Source organism: Capsicum annuum, chromosome 6, assembly GCF_002878395.1.
Source record: "Capsicum annuum cultivar UCD-10X-F1 chromosome 6, UCD10Xv1.1, whole genome shotgun sequence".
Taxonomy (NCBI): Eukaryota; Viridiplantae; Streptophyta; class Magnoliopsida; order Solanales; family Solanaceae; genus Capsicum; species Capsicum annuum.
Genome location: NC_061116.1, coordinates 70,286,868 through 70,302,877, shown reverse-complemented (window position 1 = coordinate 70,302,877; position 16,010 = coordinate 70,286,868).

The following is a 16,010-nucleotide window of genomic DNA, read 5'->3' as shown; positions in this document are numbered from 1 at the left end:
CAATTTTTTCAAAAAATATATAACAATAAGCTTGATAATCAATTTGAACTAACTCCTTTGCTGGTTGTGCTCCTCTCTGCTACCGACATTTCCATGACCACCATAACCACTTTAGTGATTTCCCCATCTACCCTACGAACGACCCCTGTTGCCACTTTTTTCGTCCCTAACTTCTGGAACTATAGCCTAAATTTGTAGTTGCATCTGTGCATTCTCTTGTCTCATAGGCACTCTCTCCAAAAGTGACCATCCACATCACAATAGAAACACCTTTGCTTGATAGAAAGTGGATTGATAAAAAGTAGGAAGCCACTTGGCCCCTAATAGTTTCTTGTTGAGAAAAAACCTTAGCTAGAACCACAGTAGAATCTTGCAAGGCTTGCTAAATAAGACGGGATGAATAGGCCTGCTGATCGTGGCTCTTGGAGTAAGACCCACTAAAATTCTGAATATTTTGCGACTACTTAGTTAATATTTTAGCCTAACTCACTTGGGTAACCCCCTTCAACTTCTTCTCATAGTTTCAAACATCATTGAATCCCTTTTCTATAAAATTCATATGTATAAACAATACCTGAAGATCATAGTTTAAACCTTTAACATAGAGGTGAATCCTCTTCTACTCAAAGGCCAACAACTGAGTGGCCTTGTAAGATAAAGCATGGAACTTATCCTTATAGGCTGCAACTAATATGTCTCCTTGTTCTAATGCTAAAAATTCATCATTCTTGTTGTCGCAGAGGGCCCGTCGCACATACTTTTTTAAGAGTAAAGTGTAAAACTATTCCCAAGTTAATAGAGGTAGATCTAGTGATCGACATTCAACATACGCTCTCTGCCATTGGTTGGTATTCTTCTCTAATAGAAAGGTGACAAATTCAACTTCATATTGCATCACAATACCTATCTTTTATAACCTCAATTAGCAATAAATGAGGAATTCAAAAGTAAGGACCTCCAACTCAGTACCTTAGAAGATTGGAGGTTTCATCTTAAAATGTTGCCAACAGTTCATGTTTTGTACCAGTTATTATGGAACCCAAAATCGGATGGTAAAAAGTATCCATACCTAAAGCTTAATCTATTTTACGAGCCTTGGTGATAGTAGGATAAACAATTTGAGCTTGATAAGCCAGTTTCATGGGAGTGGCTCTAGTTCCAGCTAACCCATTCAAAAAAGCTAACACTTACTGCATAACCTGGCAAACATAGGGGACAATCTTTCAACCCTGTTTGAGCTTACTACCTTAGACTTCATACCCTAATCTTATACTACTTCTATGTCAAAACATAATATCACAAGCAATACTTGGAATATCTAGAACTAATCCATTAATGGATAAAATCAAGGGACCAAAAAAATAAGCACAATAAAAAATGAAACATTGTACTTAAGGAAATAAACCATCCCTAAGATCCAATAGTCGTTCATACCAAAACTACTAAAGAATGTCAAGAAGGGGATGAAACCCCAAAAACTATAATAGAAAGATAAGTTCAAAAATAAGAAGCTATGTCAATAAGGAGAGATTCCATGGTAGCCTGCATATGTTGCTCATTACAAGTGAGATCTCGTAGGAGCCACTGGAATATGTGTTGCACTCACAAAAGTAAGAGCATGTATAGTATCAACACACAAGAAATAAAAGTGTGCTGGTAGGTTTATTTGACCGGCCCAAGATGAGAATATGAAAACATAACCAAATTATAGTTCAACAAGTTAATCCATGTTCAACAATCAAACTTAGCATAACAAACAAGAAATAAGCAATTAGGGGTCAAAACCTATAAGTCACCATATTATCACTAGTCAAATTTAGTAAAGTCAAAACAAGTCAGAATGATTTATGTAGCATATAAACATATATCCTTGGTTCACTTCTGAAGCCGTTAAATTAACTTAACCCTCGTACATACATGCTAGGCTAATACAACCAGCCTCTAGTCAGACCTACACAGGATAATTTTCATCCTTGTACTAAAGCCCAGAAATAAGTGTTTGACAATCTTATTTATAAAAAGCCCATGAGAACGTTCTAAATACCAAACATTCCATATTTAACATATAAGGTAGGTCAAAAATCATATAAAAATTTTAAAATCATTTGCATTGACCACACCAGACAACGTGCACTAACAAGCCACACTACAAAGTAGTTAACATGCATATATATAGCACAAACTGGATTAAACTACAATACCATAACCTGCCTCAAACTAAGTTTGCTTTTATAGCCCAATTTACAGGTCATGATGGAACGTACTATAACCCACTAGTAGGTAAGCGAATACATTAACTCAGAGCTAACACAATGGATTAATTATGTAAGAAATGCCCAACTAGGCCAAATCAATGAAAACAAGATATACATAATAGTGTTCAGATATAAATAGGTAACCAAACACGAATACCAAACCCACAACTTGGTATAATTACTACAAGAGCATCAAAGTATGATAGTAATCGATATACAACCCAAGAATCTAAGAAAGCCAATTCATCTATGTCAAATATAAAAGACTGAATCAAAGATAGAAGGAAATCAGATGACTCAAACTCGAAGAGCTTACCCTATCTTTGGGGATTAATCTCCATATAAACAACAATCAACAGCGATAGATAATACTCTAATATATACCAAAAAGTACAGAAGTATAGTATAAGTACTAAATCAATCGGTACTCAGTAGGCATTATCATCCGATTGAGGTAAATCCTGATATAAGAATGATAAAATGCAAGATAATCATTAATAAGTCAAGGTACATAATCAAACCTGAATCATCTGCATCATCATTATATATAATAAGTAATTCAAAATAATAGTATAACATAAGGCATCAACACATGCCAATATCAAAGTACATAACAAGTATGAATTATGAAAATCACAATTGACCTAAGGCATCGACGCATGCCCGTATCCCCATACACAACAAGTGTTAAATATCAAAACTGCAATATGACCTAAGGAATTAATGCATGCCCGTATCGCCTTGCATAAGAAGTATTAAATGCCTAAATAATTATATAACCTGAGAAATCTATGCATTCCCATACCCTCACGCAAAAGAGATAAATAATTCAGAATTCTAAAGCAACTCAAGTGCAATCACAAGCAAACAGAAGTAAAAATTTGACACCCATACACCAACTAGTGCATAAAGTAAAGAACCCATCACGGCATCACATACCATCAGAGAGCACATCCAAGAGAACATAAAGTAAAGAAGCCATCACGGCATCTCATACCACTAAAGAGTACATCTAAGATAGCATAAAAAAATCAATTCACCAATATATATGTATATCAAACCTTTCCATTATCCATAACTTTAAACAATCCCATGAAACGACCATTTGCCATATTCATAATTGTCATGATTACTCATAATTGAATAACATATATTAATATACTTATAACCATAACTATAACACCATTTAGGGACATATCTCATCATTACACCCTATTCACTCATAATTAGCTAGCCAATGCTTATTACCAAACCAATTACTCCCTAGTCATCATATAGCTCCTAATTAATTTGTCACGACTTAAGGCTACTCCTAGCCACGACAATGGTGCTTATGGTCACAAGTGACCACAAGCTAACCCATGAGCTAGTACTTACTATGACCACTAAATAAAATGACCCTAATATAACATATGCGGAAGATAAGCTGATAAACAACTGAAAACTAAAATACTAAAAACTGCAATACTGTCGTGTCTGAGATAACTGATAAAAGTTAAAAGTAATTGACTGACCATCTAACTATTTGTCTAAAAAGTCTCTAAATGACTAAGGATTTGATGGGACAAACCCCCAACTATCACCAACTGACAAATATTATGAAATAGTCAAGTACTAAATGAGAGATAATATGTCCTTGATGGATGAGAAATCACTATTACAGCTACTCACTAGCTATCTAACTATAGTTGGGAAATTGAGCCTCTTAACCTATGATATAAGACATCATAGCACAAAGAAGAGTATACAGTCGGAACTTTAAATGTACAGGTATATGAGTTGAAGTCTGACTAAAATATATGGGGCACTGTGCACATGAGGTAAGGACTAATTGAACAACATAAAATAACTGAGCATGAATGCATGAAAACTGAAAGATGGAAATCAGTATATAACTGAATAACTATAAATCTGTATGCTTTGGACAACCAAACCTGAATAGAATATACACTTAATATTAAACTAAGACTATGGGAGGTATTATGTAACCAACATGCCCCAATCTTAGCTAATTGGGGTCCAACTATAACCCTAGTTGGAAGGATGTCAGTACCGCACCATGGGTACTAACACTAGTTATATGGATCCACTAAACTTCTATCCCAAATGATTATTGAGTCACCCTCAATTGGCAGGTGCTCTAATGAGATAAGTGTCACCCTCAACTAGCAGGTAAACACTTTGTCAACCCTCAAATGGGAGGTAGATATTTCTAACCTATGCTGGCTATGTAGTTTTGGGACTCGGGATGCTACTAAGGGTTACACCCTCTACTGGCAGGTGAGCCCCTATTCCTAGGTTTTTTTGGTGCTAAATCCAACTCCCAACTGAAGTGACACTGGATCTGAAATTGGAATGAGTATAATTAAACATGATTTCATGACTGATAGTACTCATTATGATCATGATAACTTAATAAATAGGAATAATCATGGTTTAACTAAATCATACTTGAAAATATGAAAATCATGTAAAACATATATGTATCGGGTATTCATAACCCACCAACACTTGATGATCATTGAATGTAATAACAAGCATAAAACTGTAGTAGAGGATCATAGTTCAGAACCAATAAGCATAGACATTCCATTAAACATGTACGGATTGTGAATTTAAACATGGGAAGCTTTAAATAGGGGAAAATGACATGATTACATGACTGAAATCATAAAGTTTCAGAGTTAACATGGAATTTACTTGAATAAAGCATGGGAAACTCAAATTCATAACATGAGGAATTCAAAGTCTTGCATGGAATCATAAATGGGCTGAATTGAATTAAAATCACCATGAAAACATGAATTAAACCTATCTTAATCAATATAAAATACCATAATCTATTCTTTAATTGAAAAGAAAAAGGTTTTTTTGGGCTCTATGGATGAAAGGGACTCGTGGATGAACTCCCCACATACCTTAAGCTTTTTACTTAAAAGATAAACACCAGTCTTGCTTTTTTTAGGGTTCTTGAACTTCACGAACTTAAAATCTTGATTTCTTAGGGATGAAGAAATTGAATTTGTGTTCTTGGGGAAAGGAAATGGTTTTCTTGAGAGGAAAATTGGAGAAGAAGGGAAAAATTATGCCCTAACCAATGCCCAAGTCTTGATATGAACGATTGGGTTGGGGGGGAAAAGAAATAATTACCCCTCAACCATTTCAATCAAAAATTGGACATAACAAGCTTACCGCGATACAGTTTTATTATGGTAGTGCATTTCCTCACCGCGATATGATATACATGACAATGGGAATAACACCACAACGTAGGCTTATCGTAATGACCCTTTAGTTTCTTTATCCAAACATGACCCAAACCCCATCTAAAAAATCCAAAACTTCTTCGAGACATGCTCCTTGCACCCCTGAAGATGAATTAACTCAAAAACTAATACTCGGGGTCGGGAATACCAAGTTAAAAATCCTCCAAGATTAGAACCCTTGCAAAATGACTAATTCCCCAGCTCTTTGTGAAATTTTCAAGCCTGAAGCTCCTTATTCATGGAACTAAAAGCTGAACTGATCTAAGAATAGTATGGGTATTATAATATCTCCCCCTTCAGAACATTTGTCCTCAAATAAGACTCGTTAGACTGAGAGTACTGAACTAAGGTAATTGAGATCATATACTGAACATGCATGACTGGAAACATGAATACATAGCTGAGTCTGAAATATAATACATGAATTGAACTAATCTCGTGAAAGAATGCATGGCATGAGATTGATTATAGAAGATTGATTATATACCTGAAAGTGAGAATGAGAAAAAGTCAGTATAAGGAAAACCATACCTCAAGCTAAGACTAAATTTTTAGAGAAAAAATGAGGGTACTTGGTACGTATATCTTTTTTACTTCCCAAGTATCTCCCTCAACAAACTAATTCTTCCATAGAACTTTAACCAAGGGAACTTCTTTGTTCCTTAGTCTACAAATCTGACGATCAAGGATCTCAAGTAGGACTTCATCGTAGGAAAAACTATATTGAACATCTATGTTTTCTAAAGGAACAACAACAACTGAATCACCAATACATTTCTTTAACAAAGAAATATGAAAATCGGATGCACTGATGCAAAATCTGCAGGCAACTCTAGCTTGCTACCTTCCCAAAATAGTTTAATATTCTATAAGGACCAATGTAGTGGGGATTGAGTATCCCGTTCTTGCCAAATCTCTTCACTCCCTTCATGGGTGAGATTTTCAAATAGACTAAATCACCAACATCAAACTTAAGGTCTCTTCTTCTCATATCTGCGTAGGATTTGTGATGGCTTTGGGCTATTTTTAGACTCTCCCTAATCAACTAAACTTTCTCCACCACCTCAAACATAGAATCTAGCCCTTTAAAGCAGCCTCACCTGCTTCAAACCAACCAATAAGATACCTGTATATCCTCCCATAGAAAGCTTTAAATAGTGTTATCTAAATATTAAAGTGATAGCTGTTATTATAAGCAAACTCAATCAAAGGTAAGTGGTCATCCCAACTACCTTTAAAATCAATAGCATATGCTCTCAACATATATTTCTAAGGTCAGAATGGTACTCTCTACCTGCCCATCTGTCTGAGGATAAAAAGTTGTACTGAGATAAACTTGGGTACCAAGACCCTTCTAAAAAGCCTTCCAAAAGTGAGAGATAAACTGAGTACCTCTATCTAAAATGATAGACAAAGGAACTCTATGAAACTTTAAAAACTCTCTAATATAAAGCATAGAATAATCCTCAGCTGAATATGAAGTATGAATTGGGAAAAAGTGAGCTGATTTAGTCAATCTATACATAATAACCCAAATTGAATCATGCTGACAGCGTGTACGAGGCAAACTTGTCACAAAATCCATGTTCACCACTTCCCACACCCAAGAGGGGATGTTGAACTCCACTCATACAATGTACCACTAGGCCTCTAATGCTCAATTTTAACTTGTTGACATTTTGAACACTTAGCCACAAACTCTGCAATATCCTTTTTCATACCATTCTACCAATGGGTTTCCTACAAGTCACGATACATCTTTATGGCTTGTAGGTGAATGGAATATCGTGCACCATGCGCTTCTGAGAAAATTTGTTGCCTCAAACCATCAACACATGGAAAATATAACCTGCACTCACAATGAAGCACACCATCTCCCCCTGAGGAGAAAACCTCTACTTTTTTTTCTCTAAATGTTTTCTTCAACCTAATAAAACTAGGATCCCTATCTTGCTTTTATTTTACTTTGGTAAACAATGATGATTCAGAACCACTCTGAACCTATATAGTAGCCTCAGTTGAATTAACTAATCAAATGCCTAACCTATCAAGCTGATGAACCTCCCTAACTAACTTCTTCTTATCCTCCTCAATATGAGCAACACTACCCATAGATAATATACTAAGGGCATCTGCCACTACATTAGCCCTAACCAGATAATTTAAAACATTCATGTCATAATCTTTTAACAACTCAAGCCACCTTCTCTGTCAAAGATTCAAATCTTTTGTGAGAACACGTACTGCAAACTTTTGTGATCCATGAACCCATTAACGTGAACCCCATAAAGATAATGCCTCCAAATTTTTAAGGAAAAAATAATAGCTACCAACTCAAGATCATGGGTGGGATAATTATTCTCGTGGGTTTAAGCTGTCTGGATGCATAGGCTATGACCTTAGCTCTTTATATTAATACATAACCAAGACCAACTCTCGAACCATCACAATAAACATCAAACCCATCTAAACTATTTAACAAAGTCAATACTGGGGCTAAAGTGAGTCAAGTCTTCAACTCCTAAAAACTCTTATTGAAAGAATCTAAACACTAAAATTTGACATTTTTCTGAGTCAATCAAGACATGAGGGATGCAATAGAATAACCCTTTAACAAACCATTTGTAATAGCTAACCAAACCCAAGAAACTCCTGGTATCTAATGAAGAGATGGGTCTAGGCTAGTTTCTCACTGCTTTGGTCTTTTGAGGTTCGACTTAAATGCTATCATATAAAATAATATCGCCAATGAAGGCTACTGATCTTTTCCAAAAATCACACTTACTGAACTTGGCGAACAACTGATGAGTTCTAACAGTTTGCAATACAATTCTCAGATAGTTTACATGATCTTTTTCGCTACGGGAATAGACAAGAATATCATTAATGAAGACTATAACGAACATGTCCAAGTACTACTTAAACGCTCTGTTCATCAAGTCCATGAAATATACAGGGGCATTCGTTAGTCCAAAAGACATAACTAGGAATTCGAAGTGACCATATCAAGTTTTGAAAGCTATCTTCAGAATGTTACATTCTCTGACTTTGAGCTGATGATAGCAAGTTTGAGGTCTTTCTTAGAGAAGTAACTGTCACCCAGAAGTTGGTTAAACAAGTCATCAATCCTGGGGAGCGGATACTTATTTTTGATTGTGAGTTTGTTCAACTGACGATAATCGATGCACATTCTAAGAGAACTATCTTTCTTACACACGAAGAAGACTAGAGTGCCCATAGGGAAATATTGGGCCTAATGGATCCCTTATCTAAGAGATATTCAATTGTTCTTTCAATTCTATAATCTCAACTAGAGCCATTCTATAGGGAGTAATAGAGATAGGTTGGGTATGTAGAAGAAGATCTATTCCAAAGTCAATTTCTCTTTTTGGAGAAACTCTGGGAAGGTCTTCAGGGAACACATTGAGAAATTCCCTTACTACTGAAACTGACTCAAGACTTGCAATATCAAAACTAGAGTCCTTTACTTGAACAAGATGGTAAACACAATATTTAGATATCATTTTTCTTGCCTTAAGGTAAGAAATAATCTGACCCCTACACTTAGAGGTACTACTCCTCCTTTCAATTATTGGTTCATTGGAAAACTGAAATTGCATAACTCTGTGTCTGCAGTCAACTGAGGCATATGATGAGTGGAGATAATCCATGATGAGAATGACATCAAAATCAGTCATCTCTAACTCTACAAGATCAACTAAGATGATTTTCTGAGATGCTGTGACTGGGCAATTTCTATATACCATCTGGCTATAATAGATTTACCCTTTGGGGTAGATACTAAGAAAAGTTCTACTAAATATTTGGGACTGACACCAAAATCTACTACAACATAGGGGTTACAAAGTTGAATGAAGATTCGGGATCTAATAAAGCATAAACATGGAGATGAAAGACATGTAATGTAGTCGTAACTATATTAGGAGAACTTTTTTGATCATGCCGGGTCTGGAGAGCATACAACCAATTCTGATGCTGCCCACTAGTTGTGCTGGAGGAGGTGCCTTACTGAGTTATTCATAGCCTAAAAGCTGAAAATGGATAACAAGAACAAAAACCAGAAACTACACTAAAGAGAGAATCACACACATATAAGAAAAGAGATGAAGAAGAGATGCATAAAGTAAAGATAGTAGAGAGACCCTCACTTCCACTAATGAATATCACTAGAAAGTGTATCGAAACCTCAAACACACATCATCAATGTAAGATCAAACCTCACTCTTAGGTGAAACAAAGGACACACACTTCCTCAAGTTTACCTTTCTTGCCAAATTATCCAATACAAGTGAAAACCAATTCAGTTGCATTCAAGGTCCAAAGTTTTAGATTTAGGGCTACAACTAAAGGATTAAAGCTAAAAACTATGAGTAATATCCAATGTCATTCAAAAACTATTGAAAAGAGTGAATAAATTGTCTATTTATACTATTACATGTAAATTGACAAAACTACCCTTAATGAACTTAAAGAGGAAGGAGCCCCTTGAGTGTTGGAATATAAAGTGGAAGGTCCATCTTTCCCCTTTGTATAATATAGACTCTTAAAGACCTTATTTTAAAATCAATGCACTCCCTCCGTTGTTCGAATCTACAACAACTTCACAAAACTTCAAGCGCATAACAAAGCTTGAAGTTGATGAAGTTCGTTAGCTTGGCTCCTTGTGGACGGCCTTGAGGGATTGACACTTGCATCATCCTCTCTATATCTTGAAGAGAGTTTGTCCTTAAACTTTTAGGTTCATCCAAATCAAGCAAGGCTATGGGGGAAAGGTCACAAACATTGAATCTATAGTGAACTTGGTAATCCGAGGGTAGATCCACTTGGTAGGAATTGTCATTAACCCTTTTGATCACTTGGATTGGTCCATCACCCCATGGCATGAGTTTATCGTTCCTTTGATTTGGAAACTAATCCTTTTGAAGGTGTACACATACCCAATCTCTGGGTTTAAGCACCAACATTTTTCTTCCTTTGTTTGCCTTTTAGGAAACCTTTTGGTTGTTCTTTTCAAGTGTGATCCGCACCTTCTCATGGAGACTTTTCATTGACTCGACCTTTTTGCATCCATCAAAGTTAATCACAAATTCACTAGGAAAAGGAGTTAAATCCAAAGGCATAAGGGGGATTATGCCATAGAAAGGGAGTCATTCCCGTACTTGAGTGTACCTATTGTATGCAAATTCCATCAAAGGTAGATGGTCCTACCCTGAAGTAAATTTACCTATAACCATAGTTCGTAGCATAGAACCCAAGGTCCTATTTACTACTTCCATTTGGCCATCAGTTTGTGGGTGGAAAGAAGTTGAGAAAAGCAACTTTGTACCAAGCCTACCCCACATAGACTTCCAAAAGAGACTAAGGAACTTTGAGTCCCTATAACTTACTATAGTCTTTGGGATCCGGTAAAGCTTGACAATATGTTCAAAAAATAAAGAAGCTACACTAGCGCATCCTCGATTTTTTCACAAGGAATGAAGTGAGCCATTTTGGAGAATCTATCAACGACAATAAAAATGTTATCTCCACCTTTTTTAGTCCTCAGTAGCCCCAAAACAAAGTCTATGGAGATGTCTAACCAGCGTCTAAGGGGAGTGGAAAGTAGGTGTACAACCTATGAGGAAGGAGGCGGGATTTTACACTCCTATAATCCGTACATTGGCCACAAACTCTAGCAACATCCTTACATATTCATGGCAAATAAAATTGTTCCTCCAAGATGCCAGGAATCTTATCAATACCAAAATGCCCCAGGAGGCCACGATCATATGCCTCTCTAACAAACAATTCCCTTCAAGAGCTAGAGGGAAATACATAGCCGCTTCCATTTGAACAAATAACCATCAAACTGAGTGTAGGGGGAGTTAGCATTCCTTTGAGCCATCGGTCCCTTCCCCACTCTTCACATTCCCTACAAATAGGAGAAAATCCTAGGACTTAGAGCCTGATACCCTATCTCAACTATATTTCTTAAACTTAGGCAATGGTGTACTAGCTGAAGATAGAGTTGGGGTTGAGTACTTTTAAGGGAACTGAGAATGGCTACCACCTTCCAACCTTGGCTAAGAAAAGTTAAAACTACCTGTTCTGGCCGTCTTATTCTATCTCTCTTTCTCCTTAAGCTTCTCTTCCTCAATCTGCAAAGCATGAACCATAAGTTTAGATAAGTATATATCCTTAATCAGCATGGTAGTCCTACACTACTTAACCACACTATCAGTTATACCAAACACGAACTTACTCATTCTACACCTATTGTCGGCAACCACATTAGGAGCATACCTCGCCAAATAAGTAAACTTAAGTAAGTAATCCTTCACACTCATATTACCTTGCTTCAAATTTATGAACTCTTGAATCATAGCCTCCCTCAACTCTAATTTGAATAACCCGACTAGAAAAGTTATGGCAAATTCCTCCCACTGAATAGGCCCTACATCAATCCCACAGTCTTCTTTCCACTGCTTAAATAAGGTTGAACTATATATCCTACAACTGATATGCAGCCAAATCTAAACTTTCTCTTAAAGTGATGCCCATTATATATGTCACCTTTTGAACCATATCAAGAAACTCCTACGGATCCTCCTTAGACATGGATCCCAAAAGCAAATGGGATTTATTCGAGTGAAATCCCAAATCCTAGTTGCAGTTGTATTTGCCACTAGATTGGCAGAGGCAATAGATCACTGGTTGTTTTGAGAAGCTACTGAATGTGCTAAAGTTGTAAAAGCAACTATGACCTCGGTGTAAGAGACATGTTCATTCAGGGGATCTTCCTGAATAGACAGAGGTGCAGGTTGGTCCTCATCCCCTCTTCTGTTCTTTTTTCTGGGAGTCATGGTCTGTAAACGGAATGTGGGATGAGTTAAAAAGAGAGTTTAAAAAGAGCTCATGCTCATTCGCATGACATGAATACTGAAAGAACAGAAACTTTTCTTAAAACGTCTCATAGCCTTTTGTCCATAAATGTGGCACATTTCACACCAATGCACAAGACTCTACTTAATGAAGCTTTCAGACACAAGCTAACCCATGAACTGGTACTTACTGTGAGCACCAAATAAAATGGCATTGATATAACTTATATGGAAACAAGATGATAAATAATTGTAAACTGAAATACTGAAATACATCATACTATCGTGTTTGAGATAACTGCTAAAAGCTGAAAGTAGCTGACTGACTGTCTAATTGTTTGTCTGAAAAGCCTCTAACTGACTGAATAGTTGATGGGACAAGCCCCTAACTAACACCAACTGACTAAAAATAATAAAATACTAAAGTACTGAATTGTAATGCCCCAACAGTGATGCCTCGGATGGCACACGATGCTAACAATCCAGAAGGACCACTACCTAACCCATGACTGGTACCTGTTGTAATAAATGTATAATAAAACTATAAATACGGAATAATGGGCTGAAAATATGACATATGGTTTGAACCTATAAAACTGATATAAAAGTGAAATATTGTATAATAATACCAAAACTGATTATAAATACTGAAGTTTAAACATCTAGTCTGAAAGCCTCCAAACTTTTTGAATAAGGAGTTTATGGGACTTGTCCCCAACGAACTCTAACTGCTAAAATAAACTAAGTGCTGAAAGAATGAAATAGTCTAGTAATAATATCCTTAAATGATGAGGACTCACTGCTAGTCTGTCTGCTGAACGTCTGATCTACTAAGGGTGCTTTGGATCTCGTGCTTCTGAATCTATGGTATAAAACACCTTAGCACAAGAGAAAAGTATGTGTCAGTACATAGAAATATAATAGTATGCAAGTGAGGTGAGGCTGAATACAAAGGTTCATATGCATGAAAAATACCAACTGACTGAGTAACATAAATGTGAGAATACATGCATGGATACGTAACTGTAAATGAGATCGTGATAATACTTACTACTGAGTTTGAATACTGATAACATGAGTTTCTTATAACTGATGTACTATTAACTAAGTGACTGTGTCTGACATTCCTAATTCTAATGGAACTAGCTAAGTTCCATGCTAAACTAAGTGATTATATCTTGCAGTCCTGAATCTGAAGTACTATCTGAGTTCTTTTGCTGAGACTAAGACTGAGACTATGGGAAGTAGTCATCTAAGTCCCTTTTCTATATAGAGTTGGGTTCCAATCTATAACCCCTATTTGAAGGGTATCAATATTGCACCATGGTTAAGGACAAGCTGTGAGTGACCTTCATCTGGCTGTGTCCTCAAAGGAAAATGGTGGGACCCTCAATTGGCAGTGTTAATCCACCTTATCAACCCTCAACTATCAGTGTTGATGTCTCAACCTATGCTGGCTACATAGTTCTGGAATACAAGGATTACTTCTAAGGGTCACACCCTCAACTATCAGTGTGTGCCCTTATCCTTGGGTTCGCTTAGTGCTGAATCCTACTCCCAACTAAATTGACACTGAACTAATTATATCGAGATAAACTGGACTGATTTCACTTAGTTTTATGGACTGACAGAATGTTACTGAATTTTGTTAACTGACTGAGTTCATGAGATTACTGAGCTTTTCTTGAGTCATGTAACTGACTGAATTCTACTGAGTTCTAAAACTAATTGAGAATACTACTGATCATGGCGTGATTGAGGTTATAATGAAACTAACACTGGATCTAGGAACAAAGCTAAATTGGTGGGTACAAGTACCCCCAGGACTCAATAGCATGAAACTGACAAGACATGACACTTCTTAAACACATGACGGTAGTCAACAATTCATAGTACAATCATTAGTGATTTTCATGAAGTATTTGCTTGCCATAAGCTTACATATGGATAGGAATTTATGTAAACATGTCATAATTTCATAAGTCTGATCTCATGAGCGTTACATTAATCTATTTCAATGCATAACAATAACATGGGAGTCATTTTCAACATAAAGGTAAAACATTGATTTATCAATTTGGTCACAATTAAGTCATAAGGCAAAATTCGTATTCTCTTAGGAATTTTATCAAACACCTTGCATGCATAACTGTAGGCTTAGCCATAGATATTAAAACAACACATTATGGCAATATCTTACACTTCCAAATTCAAGAATTCCAACACATACTAGCATATTTTCATGATGTTTATTAAAGATTCCAACTTGGAAGTCAAACAACAACATAAACATGGATATAATTCAATTCATAACTTGGAATTCAAAGTTTACATTTTTAAAAGGGTTTCTTGAACTTCATAGGTGAAAGGAACCCATGACTAAACACTTAACATACCTTGGATGGAAGTTTCTTGAAGATTAACGGTGGAATTTCCTAGACTAGAACCTTCAATTGAAAACCCTAGACTTGTTCTTGAGAAAATTTGAGAGAAACAACTATAGTTTGGTGAAAACCTAGATGAATCTTATGTTATAAGCTTATATTGGGGGGACGGGAATTGACCCTTTTCCCCTTAAAGATGTGGACATTTAATGACTACAACTGGGCACCGACCGTAGAGCAACGTAGCGTGTCGATGGCTTCAATGCGATACCCGATGTGTCGCACCATGATCGCGCCAAGCCTTAGTAGTTTTACTCAGGCAACCTGCAACAATGTCAACCAACGCAATAGGCAACGTGGCGCGCCAAGATCGCATTGGTCGACTGTTTTGGGACACCAAACGTGGTCTAACCGAGGTCAGAAAATTTCAAAACTAGTCCAGGAACACCTAATGACCTTCCTAATCATGAATCAACAAATATACGGACTATTAAAGGACCTTAAGATCACAAAATGAGATTGCCAACTTTCGAAGGCCAATAAATAAACTAAGTCTGAAATATTAGCTAGAATTTCCTAAGTCTGGGACCCCTTGACAAGCCTAAAGGACTGAATTAAGTTTGGAATTTTGCAGGGTCTTACATGAATGAGAGATAATAAGTCCTTGATAGATGAGGACCCACCACTATGGCTACTGAGTAGCGTTGATTATCTAATTGTTGGCAAACTGAGCCTCCAAACCTATGTTAATATACATCATAGCGCAAAGAAGGGTATGCATTGGTACTTTAAATGTACTAGTATGTGAGATGAATTTTGGCTGAATGAATGGGGAATTGTGCACATAAGGTAGGGACAAACTGAACAGCATGAAATAACTTGAAAGAGAAACACCAATCTTGATGTTTTCTTGAGGGTTTTGAACTTGGGGAACTTGAATGCTTGATTTCTTAGGGATGAAGGAATTGAATTTGTGTTCTTTGGGTAAGGCAATGGTTTTCTTGATAGGAAAATATAAGAAAAGGGAAAAATTATTCCCAAACCAATGCCCAATTCGTGATATGAATGATTGGGTTAAGGGGGAAAAGACATAAATGCCCCTCAACCATTTAAATAAAAAATTGGATGTAACAAGATTACTACAATATGGTATTATATGGTGGTGCATTTCCTTCACCGCGACGCGGTCTGCATGACAATGGGAATAACATTGCAATATGTGCT